Source organism: Ixodes scapularis, unplaced genomic scaffold (genome assembly GCF_016920785.2).
Source record: "Ixodes scapularis isolate PalLabHiFi unplaced genomic scaffold, ASM1692078v2 PGA_scaffold9__187_contigs__length_104089568, whole genome shotgun sequence".
In the NCBI taxonomy this organism is placed as follows: Eukaryota; Metazoa; Arthropoda; class Arachnida; order Ixodida; family Ixodidae; genus Ixodes; species Ixodes scapularis.
This window is the reverse complement of record NW_024609884.1, coordinates 23,392,520-23,409,767: the sequence shown is the minus strand read 5'-3', so window position 1 is coordinate 23,409,767 and position 17,248 is coordinate 23,392,520.

Below are 17,248 nucleotides of genomic sequence, written 5' to 3'. Positions count from 1 at the left end.
GCCTAGTGCTACTGAAAAGAAGAAAACAGCCAAATGGTGTACTCCCGGCAGGCTAAGCTATGAAACGGACTGCCACAGTGCAGTAAAAAAAAAGTAATAATCCATTTAGCGTTTTTTGTTTCAGCAGCTTAACGTACCCGGGGCTTCTTACATGACTTCTGTGTCACCTAGATCGGCACGCTGCTGGACCAGCTCATATTATTGTATTGCCGCAACCTATTTTAAGCCGAAATTTTGAGTCGTTAAAGGTAAAAATATTCTTTATAATTAAACTGAAAAAAAAAAAAAAATATAAGGAGAAAGCGTATTTTGAACGATGCAAATCATTTGATCTATGTTTTCGTTTGAGTCATCGATCACCATTTCACAAAAGGAGGAAGTGACCTTCTGTCCTTTCCTGAGACTATCGTGCTCTAAAGAAGCGAACTCGGCTGATGCCTTTGCCAATGCTCCTAATCTGAGCCATCATCGACGAAGGATGAAGTCGCCAATTATTTTCGCTCACTTTCCCCTGCAACTAATTATGGCAGGTTTCTCTACAACACTGGGTCTCAGAGGTGTGTACCATCTTTACTCTCGGGGATCCCATTTTCCCATTTATAATGAGCGCTATACAGCGGAATTGCTATCGTTTGCAAAGAAACGATATCAAAGTCTGTCTGCTACCGCTATCCTTAATGGTGGAAAGATCACAACCTTACAAGTTGCACGTAACGCTACATGCGCCGTTCTCAAGCACCTCCCGAGCAGGAAGACGTAGGGGCAGAGGGCCCGCATGTGCCATTTTCCCCTCAATCGCGTTATATGACTTCACATAAAAATAAACGCCTACGCAATCAATACTGTTTAAAAAAAAAGATTTTCTGCGAAGTTTAATGAGGTCATTAGCGAGAGACACCAGTGGCCGAACACAAAGAGCCGCAGTTCACCCTAGCATCGTAGCTGGGTTTGTCTGTGGCGCAGGTCCGCACTGCGGGAGAGCGCAGTTCACTGTCACCTAAACGCGGTCAGTTTACGCTTGCGGAAATGCCTCCGCAGATCCCAAAGGAGCCCCTGACACTCACTTGAACACTATTTTTCTTAAAGAAGAAACAAACATTTAGGCAGCTTTCACAATAACTTTCGACATTTACGAGTTGTATCTGTCAGAGCTAGTGTAAACAATGACTTCTGCCTGCATTTTGGGATACTTCAGAAATATACATGCAATGACGTACAGTAAGGCAACAACCGGAGCAAAAATAATCGCGACAGTTATGTTAGAGTTTGCATGTAAGTTTTGTCCTTTTGCCCAAAACGTGTCGTCATTAATAGGGAGCCACACAACGTTCGGTAAAGACGGGGTGTTTCCTAAGTCTTACTGCTATAAAACAAAGTTAACAGGCATCGGTACGAACGCTGCGCGGAAAACGCGCGTGAACTATTGATAGCCGCTCCAGTGACCACGCCTTAGGCGGTTTCTCGCACGGAAAAAAAATATGATGAAGCCTACTTCGCTTATACGATATGGAAACAAAGAACCACCGAACACGTTCCGAGAGAAAGTGGAAGAAAGTGAAAGGTAAAAAGAAATCACCAAAGAATTAAGAAACAAGTCGTGCAGCACAAGCACAAGAAGATTCCCCAGAACGTGCCCAAAATTTGTTTTCGATCTCGCCCCACACGCCGCCGCTCTAATGCCTTGAAACGAGAGAGTCACGGTCATTAAGTTCGTCCCATGGAGTCGTTAGTTGTTTTATTCGCTTGCCGCGGGGAGGGGGGGGGGGGGGGGGGGAGGAGAGACATGGTTGCGCCGTCGACGTAGCCTTTTGGCTTATTTTCGTAGAGGATACGTTTTCTACGCTTCACATCTTTGACGTCTTTACTTTTTCGAGCACATTCTGGCTTCCTTCGCGTCTGGCAGCTCAGATAAACGTAACCACAAAGCTTGAGGTTCGCGGTCACGTCGCTGCCGGGGAAAGGGAACGCCAGACGCGGTCTCCTCTTGTCCCCCTTACGAAAGCTAAACCTCGATGCAGCACTAAAAAAAAAAAAAAAAAAAGTTTTGAATTGCTTGTTTGAAGAAGAGCTCTAGGACGTTTTTCTTTCGATCCGCTGGACCCGTTGCATGCATGCGTAGGTCTCGAAACGTGCTCTGAGGCGCTCGTGTGCAATGCTGAGAGCGTGCACATTTCTTGCGCGCATTCTCTATATCAGCGTGTGCATGTGTATGTACGCGTGTCTGTGCGTAACATTGCGAAGGGGCGAGAGAGATGGGACAAAGAAGAGAGAAAGAGAAAGCATAGATGTGTTTCGCTGTTGCTGGTCGCGCGCTCGGATTTCGGGTAACCATGACGTCTAGCAGCAGCGCAGCGTCGAAGGCGTCCTGAAAGGAAGCTTGTCCCTTTGGCGATAAACTTAAGCCAGAGACATGGAGGTGACAGGAGAAGACAAAGCGTTTCTCGGTCTTGCTAGCTGTTCTTTTTTTTTTTTTTTTCGTACAAAGATTGTCCTGATGAGTCGTTTGCTTTGTTTTATCTGAGTTTAGTTTTACTACTACAAATGGAAAGAGAAAACAAAACTAAAAATGTCAAGGGGTGTCAGATGTTAGTGCACTTTTTTGTTTCTTCGAATATCAGAATCGAAAACACAATAGGTTTTGACACTTTGTCGACATCTGTCTGGCTGATTGTTCGCGTCACATCTTTCGACGCGGGCTCGTTTTAAAGAAAAACACCAGAAGAAGACAGTAAAAAAGGGAATAGCTGTGTAGCGCCGTTAAATGAGCCTAGAACAGTTCAGAAAGAAGATCTTCCACGAAGGTGCCGGCTTCGTATTACTCTGGAATCGTCTCTCCGAGCACACCTACGCACATTGCTACCCACAGCGTACTCTCGATAAAGAGCTAGATTGACAGCGATGAGATTTCTAACAATTTAAAAGTTTTCAATGTGCCAAGAAACTAAGGAAGAAGAGGAGACGGGAGTGCAGAGACGTCAGAATGCCATGCTCTAGTTGGAATGATTAGTGGCAGACCGCAAGCCTGCTCGCTGCCTTTGTCTCCACTGCACTCGTTAAACGCTTTCGAATGCGAGAGCCAAACACCGGATGCCAGGTAGTTGATCTACCCCAACTAACTATATATTCGGAATCACCGCGGTTACTCGTTCAAGTATGCTCTTTAGTATTGCGAAATTCAAAATAGTTATTGTGAAATCGGCGAGTTTAAATGATGCCAAAACCAACATTCAGATACGTCCGCGCTTTTCAGTGCCGTCACGTCAGGGCGAAGGCAGGCTTGCAGGTCGAGCGGGCAGTCTAAAAATAGACTATGCCGAGCATTTGTTCTGTGCTGCTGCGCCGGTGATGGAGCGAGCTTCCAAAGCATTTATTTGACACCATGAAGCTGCTTGTAACCATGAAACTGCTTGTAACCAGTTCCAAGAGGGAATCCCTGCCTTCCGCTGACGTCACTTTTTCATTGTTGCCAGAAGAGATTTTCACTGTGAAAAACACGGTGAGAACCAATATTGTAAATTCAATAATTTCGCGAAAAACTATTTTTACTTAGCATTTCAGTTAGTATATAAGTTGTTTTTTTTTCGCGTGTATAACTTAATTTTCTATAGCTTTTATCTTTTAAATAGAATTAAAGTTGGTAACGTAAAAAAAAAATATTGCACCTAAAAATTGCACAGTTCATTTTAATGTTCTGGGAGTTGTTATAATTTCTTCCATGATATACAGTGGCCGATATACCTTTAGAGTGATCGGAAGTTTCCTCTACAGTGATATACCAATGAGAAGGAAATATTACTATACCAAGGCGTACGGTACAACGAACAGGTGCCATGTTAGATCCCAAACTTACGGAAAGTTGTAATTCTTTCCGTCTGATATTAGCTTCAAGGAGCCCTGTAGTTCTTGCGAATTTTCGTTAAGAAACTTGCGGCCAAACTGACCACTGTTTTACGAGGACCATCGCACGGACGACAATGTAATTAAGATGCGAACAAGCTGATGTCTAACACAACATCGACGCACCTTCCCGAGCAACCACAACATGCGCATTATGAAGTCAAGTTTAAGCAGACACCTGTCTTCAGTTTTAGTGCAAAGGCTTTGGGTTCACTTTAAACTTTCAAATCTCCCATTCAAACTGCAGCTGTATAATATACAGAAAGAAAGAAAAAATCACGTAGGCCGGGGAGATCAAGTTTTATCGCACTGCTTTTGTGGGCTCCTTAAAACTTCTAAGCGCATAAATGGGATGCAGGGAAGCGCACGCCGAACCCGGGGGGGGGGGGGGGGGGGGTGAGGGTAGCTTAAGCCTTGCTCGTGTAGCACAAAGTAGCAAAGGCGGCTCGTTTTTTTAAAATTATATATATATATATATATATATATATATATATATATATATATATATAAATATATATATATATTTCTTTATTTTTTTTTTTTTTTTTTTGCACGGAGCGAGCTCGCGGAGTATCAACAAAGTTTCCCCTACACTGCACTCAGTGTGCGTGGGTGTGAGCTTAGCAACGGGGACTGTTGCCTCCAAGTTTCTGGTAGAGCGAGTGCATCCGAAACACTTAAAAAAAAGAAACAAAAAAAAAAAAAAAGAGAGAGAGAGCGAGATGGGAAGCACGCTTATCGACGCTCCCTTCGTACGCCTACTCGCAGGCAGAGCACCCAAACTGCTTAGCACTGAGATCCGATGAAGACACTCAAGAAGCACCGAAGTGCATCATCACGGCGCTTGTCGTCTTTGTGCGTTTGCTATAACTAGCCAAACTAACCGAAAAAAAGCAAGGATTACGGTGATTCCAATGTGCGTGATTGGTACAGACGGTGATACAGTAAAAGCGAAAAAGACCAGCGACCAGCGCCGTGACTGCGCGATTTTGACACTGCTTGATAGACTCCCAAGGATCGTGATAACGTTAGCTGCCGTCGAAGTTAATGGGAAACGGAGTATAGCGAGTCGGTTGCTCGGATGCTGTCCTTGCCTGCTATACAGCCTTCGCAGTCGTATACGGAACACCTAGCGACATAAACTGTAACGGCAAATCTGAAATTAAAGTGCTTCAAAGAAATAAAAAAAAGGGGGAAAAAAACGCTATTTACGCAATTTTGCTTCTTGCTGTGTTTTATTTTATTTTGCCCTCCTTTATCTCCGATTTTGTTGTGGCGTTTTGCTGGCGCCCGTGTGTTTGTGTTGTTGTGAGGGCGGGAGACACGGCGCTTGTGCGTGCACCCGAGTCAGGCGTCGCTTTTGCACGTTGCAAAACGACGATATCGCTCCACATTCATATCGAGCTCGCTATGCTTTTTGCGATTCGGAACGAGAAGCGCACTGCGCACCAGCTCCGTCGAAGCAACGTGAGAAAGTCGGAAGAGGGACAGATATACATTTTATCTCACACAGCTTAGTCAGATCGCATCCTGTAAATCACATATTCGCACATCGAAAAAAAAAAAAAAAATCTTAGTACAGCCAGAGTGTATTTCACCCGCGATTTATTTCTAGCCTTTTCCTCGTAGATGGGCGCAGAATTTCTCCGGAACAAACGAGTTGCATGCTCGCAGCTACGCATGCAGGTCGGGCGCTCGGGGTGAGCTCGGGCCACGGGCTGTTCGCCACCGATCTAGGCGAGCTAGGTTTTGTTCTCCCGGCGTCTGCCACTACCGGAAGGGGCCAACGGCTGGCGCGGAGCCCGAGATAGTAAAAAAAAAATGGCTCCGATTTCCTACTGGCTCCGAAGTTGGAACCACGTTCGAACCATTGAAACGTATTTTGTGAACACCCTACTTGCTGATGTTATTGTGCGTTGGTTTACACTCGAGGTTTCAGCGTTTGCAAGTGCGTCATTTGTATGCAGATGAAGTCGCACACACATCTAAAGCCTCGGCACCATGAAATGGCTTTGGCGGCGTCCATCGCTTGTTTGTCGCACGGAATTAGGTTTCCGACGAATACGTTCCGGCGTGTTGTAATAGATTTTTGCAGCGCGAATTTCGCTGTTAATTTCTGCCCCACTGCGTTCTGCCTTTAGATGCGAGCCTGTAATGACTAGAGTCAGATTATGCACGAGTCACGGTCGCTGGTAGAAAATAGCTTCTGAATATGTTGCCATTTTCAGCGCTTGTATGTACGGCGCGTGCTTTGGTCGCTTTCGGAATCGACGAACACGTGCGTGATGAGATGTGAAGATCGCACGCTGAGCTGTGCGATTTTCACAGCCCAGCATCGTTAAACAAGGAGCTTCTGGCCGGTGTAAATCCCCTCGATGTGTTTGAGTTTCTCTTGCAAGTAGCGTAAAACACGCCAGTGCACGAGGCCCGTGTCTCGAGCCGCCCTTGGAAGCAAATGGCGGCGCACCACTGAAATGAGCGGCCCTTGGAAGCGAATAGCGACGGAGCACCCACTGGTGGCACGTGTCGTGCGCGTTTCCACAACAATGGTTGGCGGTACTTACAAAAAAAAAAAAAAAAACCTTTATCAAAGGGCTTGGAACGTTTACACCTGAGAAGAAATCTGCTGCCGCGGGAAGCGGATTCGCTCCCGACCGCTGCGGCGACGACCGGGGTGTGTTTATATCGATATCCTTCCAGGGGCGGCGGCGGCGCCGGCTGCGGCAGCAGTTCTCGTGACATTCCGTCAAATATGACAAGAATGCGCGAGAGTTCGCACCTCGGCTGTCTCTCTCGCGCGCTGCTGCTAACCAGTCTCGCTGTTTTTGGCTCGACATGTAGGCGTAAGCTTCACGTTGCCGCTGCATCCCAAACGGCAAACACAGCGCGAAGCTGATGGATGATTATGTAGGCGAAGAAGAGGAGATTAAAATGATTGTTCTCTCGTCTTCCCTGCTTGCGATAGAGGAAGAAAAGCAGCGAGCGCCGTAAAAGCAGCGTCGCCGTCGGCGGTGGTGGGTCTGCCCATGTTTATGGCACCGCGAAAGGACGGGACAAGCTGACTCCTTCCTCGTCTTCGCTCGTATGACGAGGAGTAGCAACGTTACTGGATCTGAGAAGTTGATAAGCTCTGAGAAAAGGTGACGCCCTGCCATTCACTGCCGCGTAGCGGCGCCCGTGTCCAAGCCCGCCCGACCCGTTCGGTCTGGCTGGCCTCGGTACCCGTGGATACGCTGTGAAACATCGTGTTTGTGTGGGTTCACAAAGTGTATTACTAAGGACTGTTGCCAGTGTGATAACGCCCGGATTCAGAGAAGCTTTCCTGGGATTTTTTAGGTAAATTTACGCCCGTCAGGCCATCTTAGTTTTGGCAGCTTTCCGACATTCGGCACCAAGGCAAGCAGCTCGAAGGAATGGCTCGGTCAATCCTTTGTGGTTTCCTGCACATGGACCGTTGTGTTTTGGTCCTCTGATGACTAAACTACCGTGAACTTCTCTCTTTTGGTGTCCTGTGTTTGTGTCAGAAGTTCAAGAGTAAACTGCTGCGTACATACTAAAGCCACATTAGGAAAGAATTACAATTTGAAGACGTCTTCGTCATTCGAATGAACCGGGCTGTTTTAGTATTTGTGTTCGGCTACGTCGAGGCCTGCTACTGGTGAAAACAACTGAGGTATTCCTCACGTGTATTCTTTACGTGTGTGACAACCTCACTCCCTTGCGTCTGCGTACCATTTCGGAGACGTGTGACTAATGGGTAAGAATTTCAAGATATCACTTCCGATCAGCTGATCAGCGCGGATTTGTGTGTGTATATTTGAAAATTTACGTGTGAACGTGGCGATAGATATTAGAACCGTTATTTTACAGTACCTGCTACAGCTTCGCGGCCACAGTGCCCGAATAGTGAGACACCCTCGTTGACTATGTGAAACAAGTTCATTTGCGTAAGCGTATGCATGCTCCATGTTCCTGACAGCTACATGCTTCTTGACGTGTTTACAAGCGCGCGTTAATCTACATTTGTTTTATGTTAACTACTATTTGCTTAACGTTGCAGTTGTCCATAAATGATAATGTTGTTTCATTGATCTCGTGATGTTTCTGCGACCTATCTCAAGCCAAAATAAAGACATTTTAGCTACCCTGAGAGTGCGACATAGGAAGGCTTGGGTGCAAAGACCACTTTTGAAAACTGAAGTGCCTCTTCGTTGTAAAGCAAATGCTCTTCTACGAGCGATACACGAATCAAGAGACGACGGAGAAGGTGGCAGTAGCAAACAAGAAAGCTCGGGTCCTGTGATTACCAAATCCAGGTATTTGCAGTCCTGGTGTTTTGCATTCAGCTCGCGATTTTTTTTTTTTTCATGCAAAAATAAATAAACGTTGCACAGTATTCATCTGTAATTTAAGCCTTGATTTGTTGTGGTAACAAATGAAATGCAGAAAACGTATTTTGTTCGTTCTCTTGTGACAAGTGAGAGCGTTTATCGAGAACTGCATACGGCGCAGACAGCGCACGCGCGAATTTGAGAGACATCAACTATGATATAAATCCCGGTGTACTTTGATATTACACGAAAATCGAATCGCACTCGGAAGCCAGACCCAGAGCTAGGCACCCAGTGATTTCCCTACTCCCCCCCCCTCTCCCCCCCAAAAAAGGGGGGGGGGGGGGAGGGGTGTATACCCCCCTAGTTTTTCTGAAGGCACTCCCTTAATTCACGACGACTCCTCTATTCTCAATGCCCCTCCCCCGCCTCCACCAATTTCAATTCCTGGAGAAACCCCTGTATGCACACATGCTGCTATCCGATGAATTATAGAATAAAAATCGAAGAAATAGTTAGCGTGCATAATTAAAATAGTGACTGCAGCAGAATTTACTTGCAGAGTCGATTTCTTAAAAAGAAGTGCGCAAGGGCCGTCGACGTGCCGCTGGCCGCCTGAATTCGCAATGAAAAGCCAGCGTCTCTAGCTTGCCCAGAGCTTGGCCAGCCTTGCGGACCGGGCGGGCTGCGACGACAGCGCCACCACGCTCGCGCGAACGGAAGGGGCCGGCTTTCTGAAGCGCGGCTAATGCGGAGCTTGTCAGCTGAGCTGATCATAACGTTGGAGGAGTACTAACGAAAAGGCGCTTGAATTGTCTTCGTTCCCAGCCATGCCAGCGTCGCTGGATGTCTTCGACGCCGTCGACGCCATTGCCAAAAACAAACAAGAAGAACGCGTACTCGTGACGTAGGCAGCGTTTGCGGCTCTCCGGATCATTAATATATACAATTTATACAACTATAGACTTAGCAATATATTGAAATTGGAAAGCTACAGAAACACGCGTTTTCTTACGAATTTGGGACATCTATCTGTAAAGGAACCGGTTTACCCCACTCGTGACGCACAACATTGGGAAATGGGAGCGGGGAGGACAAATTACGGCTCTCGGATGAATAGATGTACGCTGCCTAAATTGCTTAACCAGTTTGAGGCTCGTGAGCTGGATCTGGTTAGGATGTCATTTGAGCAACTTAGAGAATATTTTGTAAACATAGATAGGTAAAATGCCAGTGATCTGGCGGTTTGTTTAATGTTTCCATGATTATTCAATCTTTTTTTATTTGTGTGTTGCGTGCGTATATTATCCACCCGTTTTGTACTTTCTCATGAAGTAGCATTTTTTTTTTCTGTACGTCTGCTGTTGTGCCTATGTAAGGGGTCGAGGGCCTTGTCACGCTGTATTTCACAGCTTTTTTTTCCTCCATCAATGTAGATGGAAATAAACCAACTATGTATCGCGCTGCGCAAGAATGTCACTTCCGGTCAGCGAAACGCCTCGTTCGGCGGCAGAAATAGGTCCCGGACCTATACGACTCTCCGCCGCGTTTTCTGCCCAGCGTTTCACCCCAGCGGCAAAAGCTGGGCGGATTCGCTAGCAGATCCGCAAGTGTAAACGTACCATTAGGCCAATTCAACCCTCAGCGTTCGTGCGTATGGCGGGTGCTTTGCTCACTTTTCAAAACGACGAAAACTCATAGCAGCCTGGGCCGTGATTTTGTAAACATTAGAGAGTTTAGGGCCGCCCAGACTAGCGAGAAAACGCGCGTGGCACGCCGATCGCGGCAAGTAACAAAATGTCGCCGAAGCACAGTCAGCGCCACGAGCACGTGCAGAGACACGCCCTTTATCTTGCCGCTTAACCGATTTATCGGCGCGCCGGGCGCGTTTTCTCGCTAGTGTGGGTGGCCCTTTTTAGTAGACCGTTTTCGCTTTCCCGCTCCGCTCTAGGAAAAGCGGAGTCGCCATCGCGCATGCGCGACCCGTTCTGGGATTTTAGCGTGAAGCGTCAGCTCCGCTTTCGTCGCCATTTTGAGAATCACGTTCCACTCTCAGTAAAGGTTCACTAGATGGTGTTTTTCTGGAATGGAATTCGAAACGAGTGCTCGTCATTTGAAATCATGCTTGGGTGCGCGCTTGACCGTTATGAACCTCGCTGCACTAAGATGGCTGCGCAGACTTTGTTTGAAACGGCGTTCTCCAGAAAACGTTTCACGGTGGTCAAGAACCTCTGGCTGCTTCGAGAAATCGCTGGCCACAATCCTTTCACGGCCCTTGAACGGTGAGAGGTCTCGATGTTTTTTTTATGCGCGATGACGACAACGACGTTGAGAGGATGACACACCGGGCGACGGCGGTGCTTCAATCTGAGCCCTGGGCCTCGGTTCCTCGGCAGCTTCTACTTTGGCTGGGCTACCTCCTTGGAGCATGATGCTTTGGCCCCAGTGAACCCAAGTGAGCAACATGTTCCTGGTGCTCCTTCATACACTGATCGAACGGCGAGCAAGATCCTCATGGCTCGCTGCTCACCCGCCCAAACCGCCTCCACGAAGTCTGGACTTCTGCGAATCGGACTGCCATCCTCCCCAATACCAACAACCCATCTCGTCGTCATCTTGCACGTATATACTCATCACATTACCATTCCCTAGACGCGGCACCGCGGGCCTCGGTGGTACGGGCTGCCTCATTTCCGCGGTGCCGCGGCTCTCCAGAGCCAAAAATTAAAGGCTAAAGACCAAAGAGTAAAGCAGTCGGCAAACGGACAGATATTTTGTTTGGTTACTTTAGGAATCAAGACAGTGAAAATTTGCGAAAGTGAGTGCTCCATTTATATCTCTACTTTTTTTCCCCTCAATGAAATGAGTCCTTTCTTCTTCGTGTGCTTCGGTTTGTGATAGGGTACCTTTGTGTTTATGTACACTACGGGACACTGTTGGCGGGCACAATCAATATCCTGTTTTTATTTTTCACCTTAAATTCGAGGGACTGACATCAGCCTACTGGTGTGGAATAAAGCGCTCGTTTGGGGCACTAATCTGAGCAACAAATGTTCAGCTCTTTCAATAGCTGTCAAAGAAATAAACTGCAAATAAAAGCGATTTTTTCGTTTTCGTATTAACAGTGGAGCGCAGCGTATGTATCCCCCTTGGGGGGTGACATGAAACCATTTTGCTTGACTACACTTCTTTTTATTTCTTTTGTGTGTTTTTGAAAGTGCGTTTTTCAGCTTAAGCTCCTGCCTAGTTTCAGCCTCACTTGTGCTACGGTCTTTTCTTGCAATAGAAGGCCACGCAACATAGGCTACTTTTACAATGCTGAATTCAACAGTAACACTGTAATTTGGTTAGATGCAATATTTACACGCACATCTGAGAAGCAAAATGGGAGTCGTTAGTAAACGTTTTTATTAAAATATTTCTAAATGCCTTTCAGCCCAGTTGGACAGGTATTTCGCTCAGTACAAAAGCTTGAATATGATTTACTGTGATAATTGTATGCATTCTAATATTAAACAAACAAAAAAATACCCATGGTTTTTTTAGGTTTCGTCCAGCCGTCAAATTATGCCGACTGCGCACATCACTGCCTGGTGCTTCACGACGAGCACCCTCTTGTGGTCCTCTTCTGATTTTTCGATGGACGGGATATGGGCATGCTGTGCGGTCAACAAAACCCCAACAGTTGTCCAGGAGTGTTCCCTTGTCCTTGACGGCCTAATAAAAAAGACAAAAAACACTCTTACAACACGGCAGCATTTAAACACTACCAAAACATGTGATATGGGACTTGTTACTCCTCTAAGATATTTCCATTGTAGCGTTGTAAAAAACTGGGTATCGTAAATTAATATATGTATATATCAGGGTGTCGAACCGGAACCGAACCGAACCGAAAACCGGAACCGAACCGGTATTTTTTCCGGAACTGAACCCGAACCCGAACTGTTATATTGTTATCGCGATTAACCCGAACCGGAACTGAACCGGAAAAAAATAACGGTTACCGGCTCATGTCAAAACGGTTCGGCCACGCGCTGTTGACAATGAATGTGCTAGGAATGCCATTTCTTTTTTAAGTGCCGTCAACTGACACACTCCTCGCTTACATATTTTTCTTCTCCACTCAGTCTTAGGAATATAAACACTGCATCCATGAATCTTGACAAACGCCGCATCCATGAATCTTGACATAGGAACCAGCATTGCGCTGGATCGCGGCTTGCACGGAAGAAAAAGAATTAGAAGGCTGTGCAAAAAAAAAAAAAAAAAAAAAAAAATCGCGTCACGGGATTTTATTTTTCGACAACCTCGTAAATCCTAAATGCTGCTGTGTGTTCATTTCATAACACGTTTCTAGAACGCGCGAGTTCTTGAAGCTTGCTTCCATCGAAATGAGAAAAGAAAAGGCTGTGGAGTTTGATAATAATGCATCCGGTTTCGTATAGGCACTTAGAAGCTAACATATTTGTGAGATAGCGAACTCATCTATTTTAATATTTATCCTATTACGTCCTTCTGGCGTTGCGTTCGGTGAAGTGTTTTTCATATTCCGTATCTTGTTTAATGAAAACTTCTTTAAGGGTCTAATTTGAGTTACCGAAGGCTAGTTCAAATAAAGAAAGCTGTATTTTCTCCCCACTGTTCCTTCAATTGCTTACACGCCGAGGTGGCGGGATAGTTAGCGAGTTCTACTTGTAAGTGGGTTTGTAAGGAGGTCGCGGATTTTACAGCTACTGCGTCGGACCCAATTAGATGCTGTCGGAATGCGTAAACGTCGGTGAGGTAACCTTTGAGTGCACATAAAGAAACCATTCCTGGTAGAAATCCCTGAGCCTTACACTGCGATGTATCCCGTTTCGTAAGTGCTGATTTCAGATGTTTTATTTGTAATTTATTTTGATGTTGCAATTTGTCATTTATAATTTCCGAACCGGTTCGCGAACCGGTTCAGCGCCCCGAACCGGTTCGCAAACCGTTTCGCGGATCGAATTAATCGAACCGGAACTGAACCGGAACAAAATAAATTTACCTGAACCTGAGGCCAGATTCACGAAACGATCTTACGCCAAAAATGTGCGTAAGACAAAACTTAAGAACAAATCCGTATTCACGAAACGAAATTTTCGTAAGTTTTGCGCAGGTTACGACGAAATCCTACGACAGCTCCGAAGCTGTCTTACGCACTTCTTACGATCAAATCAGCATGGCCAACAGCGTCGCTCAGTTGGTCGCGACAACCAACGGATGTTTATTTTTCTACGTGCGGTTCTCACGCGTCCCGACTTCAAGCAGCAAGAAACAAGTGAAAAGTACTTGAAGCAGACCACGACGAACGAACAAGAACGCCCCTTACAAAAATGATCAATGAGTTTCAATTGACTTTCTATTGTGTTCCTATAGAGTCAATTGAAACTCGATATAAACTCAATGTCTAATGAGTTTGACCATTAGAAACTCAATTTTGATTCTATTGAATTTACTCATTAGGAATGCAATTGAGACTGATTAAAGAAACTCAATATCGATTCTATTGACTTTACTCACTAGGAATGCAATTGAGTTCGATCATTAGAAACTCAATATCAATTCTATTGAATTTACTCAATAGGAATGCGATTGAGTTTGGTCATAAGAAACTCAATTTCGATTCCATTGAATTAACTCAATAGGAATGCAATTGAGACTGATCATAAGAAACTCAATATTGATTCTGTTGACTTTACTCACTAGGAATGCAATTGAGTTTGATCATTAGAAACTCAATATCAATTCCATTGAATTTACTCAATAGGAATGCGATTGAGTTTGGTCATAAGAAACTCAATTTAGATTCTATTGAATTTACTCATTAGGAATGCAATTGAGACTGCTCATAAAAAACTCAATATTGATTCTATTGACTTTACTCACTAGGAATGCAATTGAGTTTGATCATTAGAAACTCCATATAAATTCTATTGAATTTACTCATTAGGAATGCAATTGAGTTTGGTCATAAGAAAGTCAATATCGATTCTATTGAATTTACTCATTAGGAATGCAATTTAGTTTGGTCGTTTGTTGATTACTGCACCCGTGTGCACCGAACGATTATTGCTTGTACCAATGTTTTTCTATTAAGGGATAGAGTCCAATGACGTCGAAACACTGTTTATCATCTATGAGACTTTCAAGGAGGAAATAGGAAACTGGGAACCTTAGTAGATGCTGAGGTGGTCACCGGCCAAATTAATACCTTTCTTATGTAGGGTATATAAGGCGGTGGGGTAGTCAAGGGAGTACGATTGTGGGTTGTGAGGGCTTAGTTACGATGTTTGTGTTCGTTTCCTCTATGTGCTTTGTTTCCTTCATGTTGCATGCTCTAAAGAATTGTGAAAAAAAATTCTCAGCCAGAGCAATTTTTTTTTAAATGCAGTTGCAATAAATTCTATTGAAGCACGTTGCAATAATTCAATTGAAAGTCAATTGCAATATTTTTATTAAAACTCAATAGCAAACGTTCTATTGAAACACTATTGCCAAAATTCAATTGAAATGCAATTGCTAAAAATTCAATTAAGACTCAGTGGCCAATAGTCTGGGACGGATCAATAGCGACTCAATAGAAAAAGTCAATTAAGTTTCAATTGAGACTGAATGAGGTCTATTGAGTGAGTCCTTTACACTTTCAATTGAAAGTCAGTTCATTTTTTTGTAAGGGGCTGGATCCACAGACACCCGGGAAAGACTCCAAGGGCCACGACGGACTCCGACCGATCGGCGGATAGGCCTAGCAAGCACTCCGACTCGGCGCAGCGATGATCTGACGGTCCTTGGCGAAGACCGTCTGCCCACGGGCCACGACCGGCTGGCGTGCTGAATGGAATATTCCCGCGCGACCCTTGTGAACCCTTCCCGTATTATAGTTTGATCGCTTACCTCAATTCTAGATTAAGAGGTCAATCTCTTCCTCTTCTCATCTCCTTGTTTTCCGAAGCTACGGTGACGAACGCTGTCGTCGAAAAGGGGCTCTCATCGATTCTATCTGTTTTGTGTGATATCAAGCTCAAATAAACGCCGTATGGATTACCTTCGCAACATGGTATGTACACTTTGTTATTCGTATTTCATTTTATTCTGACACGACTGCATTTCAATGTCGATCGCTGTAACAGTTCGTGGGTCGCAATGCCGGTCCAACCTTTCTTCGCCGGGTGTCACGTCAGCATCGAGTTGCAATTGTAAAGGATCGGTCCCGAAGCGCTTATCAATTCGCGGTCCAACAGCGCAAATCCAGCACTTCGATCAAACGCGCGCGTCCGCTCCGTAGTGTGAACAGGCATTTACGTGGCTCTTGCTTACACTGTCGTAGTTCAAACGTATCTTTTTTAACGTCGGCTCGCTCCTGCATCTCCGAGGCCGCAAAAAACGCCGCGGCAATTTGTTCCCATCTACGTCGCTTTGCAAACGACTGCGGGCCGTCTTTTACCAACGATGACAGTTGTGTTGACTTGGTAGCGATCGAGTTCGTAGCAATCAATGGGGGTGGTTACGCATCCCGGCCTCGGCATTCGGGCGAGTTTAAATCGTGTTAGCGTCGACATATCACTGCACGGATACGAACCCCAGACAAGCGGTGGCAGAAAGGCCGCCTGTGTTTGTTATGAAAAATCCACGTGCTCCGAACGGCTCCGAAGGGCTCCGAACAAATCCCGAGCTCTCCGATTGGTTGTTCGTGCTGCCGAAGACGCCGTCGCCATAGCAACAGCACTGGTAAGTTTTAGTTTTTCCGTACGACAACGTCGCTTTCCTCCTCGCACTTAAGAACGCGTTCGTGAATACCGATTTCTCCTCTTCTTACGATGTTCTTAACTTACGAACTTCTTAGCTAAGTTGTCGTAAACTAAGAAGCTCTTCGTGAATCTGGCCTCTGAACCGTAACCGAACCCGTATTTTTTTCGGTTCGACACACTGGTATATATATATATATATATAGTTGTTCCTAAATTCTGCTAGGCTTTGAGGCCGTTAAACTGTGCATGCGAGGCCCGCTACGCCGGAATTCAAAGCGAAACTTCTGAAAACTGTTCTAATCTACCACTCTTGCTTAGAGGTCCAGGGTTGTGTTTGCTAAATTTTGCATTGTTTAAAGATTGTTTAAAGATGGGCGTATAAAATACCTTGTGAAGAAGACAAAGGCGAGAGATCCTAGGACGTGAAGATAATAGCGGAAGGTCAAGGTGAGTTTTCATTAACGAGACACTCGAAAAACGGGAATAATCAGAAAAAATGAAGCGTGCAGCACGGCTCTGAACAGATTCCATTAAATCAGTTAGCGTTGATTGATGAGGATGCCAAATTGAAGACGCATATTCTAATTTGGGACGGACAAGAGTAACGTACAGGAGGCGCTTAAGGTTATTGGGAACAGATCTAAAATTTCGACGGATGTAGCCTAAACTTCGATTAGCAGATTGTACAATGTTGTTAATATGAGTATTCCAAGAGAGGTTAGGTGAACGATGCACGCCGAGGTATTTATAGTGGTCTGTATATTCGAGTATTGTCCCATCCAAAAGTAGCGTAGGATTAGTTTCTGCTAATGAATTAGAAAAACGCGTTCACTTACATTTGTTAGTATTGAGAGACATTTTCCAATTCTGGCACCAGTCGGTTATTTTGAGAAGGTCAGCTTGCAAAATTAGGAGGTCACCTTGAGTAGTAATTTTACGGTAAACAACGCAATCGTCAGCAAACAGGCGAATAACAGAGGTGATACGCAATGGGAGGTCGCTAATATAAATGAGAAAAAGTAGCGGACCAAGCACGGTGCCTTGAGGAACACCAGAAGAAACAGCAGAGACGTGAGACGAGGCATTGTTAGCGTAGACGTATTGACGGCGTTGAGAAAGAAATGATTCAATCCAGATTAGTACATGAGCGTCAATATTTAGCGTGGAAAGTTTGAGAAGTAGAAGTTTATGAGGCACTTTATCAAATGCTTTAGCGAAATCGAGAAATACAGCGATAGTGGGGTA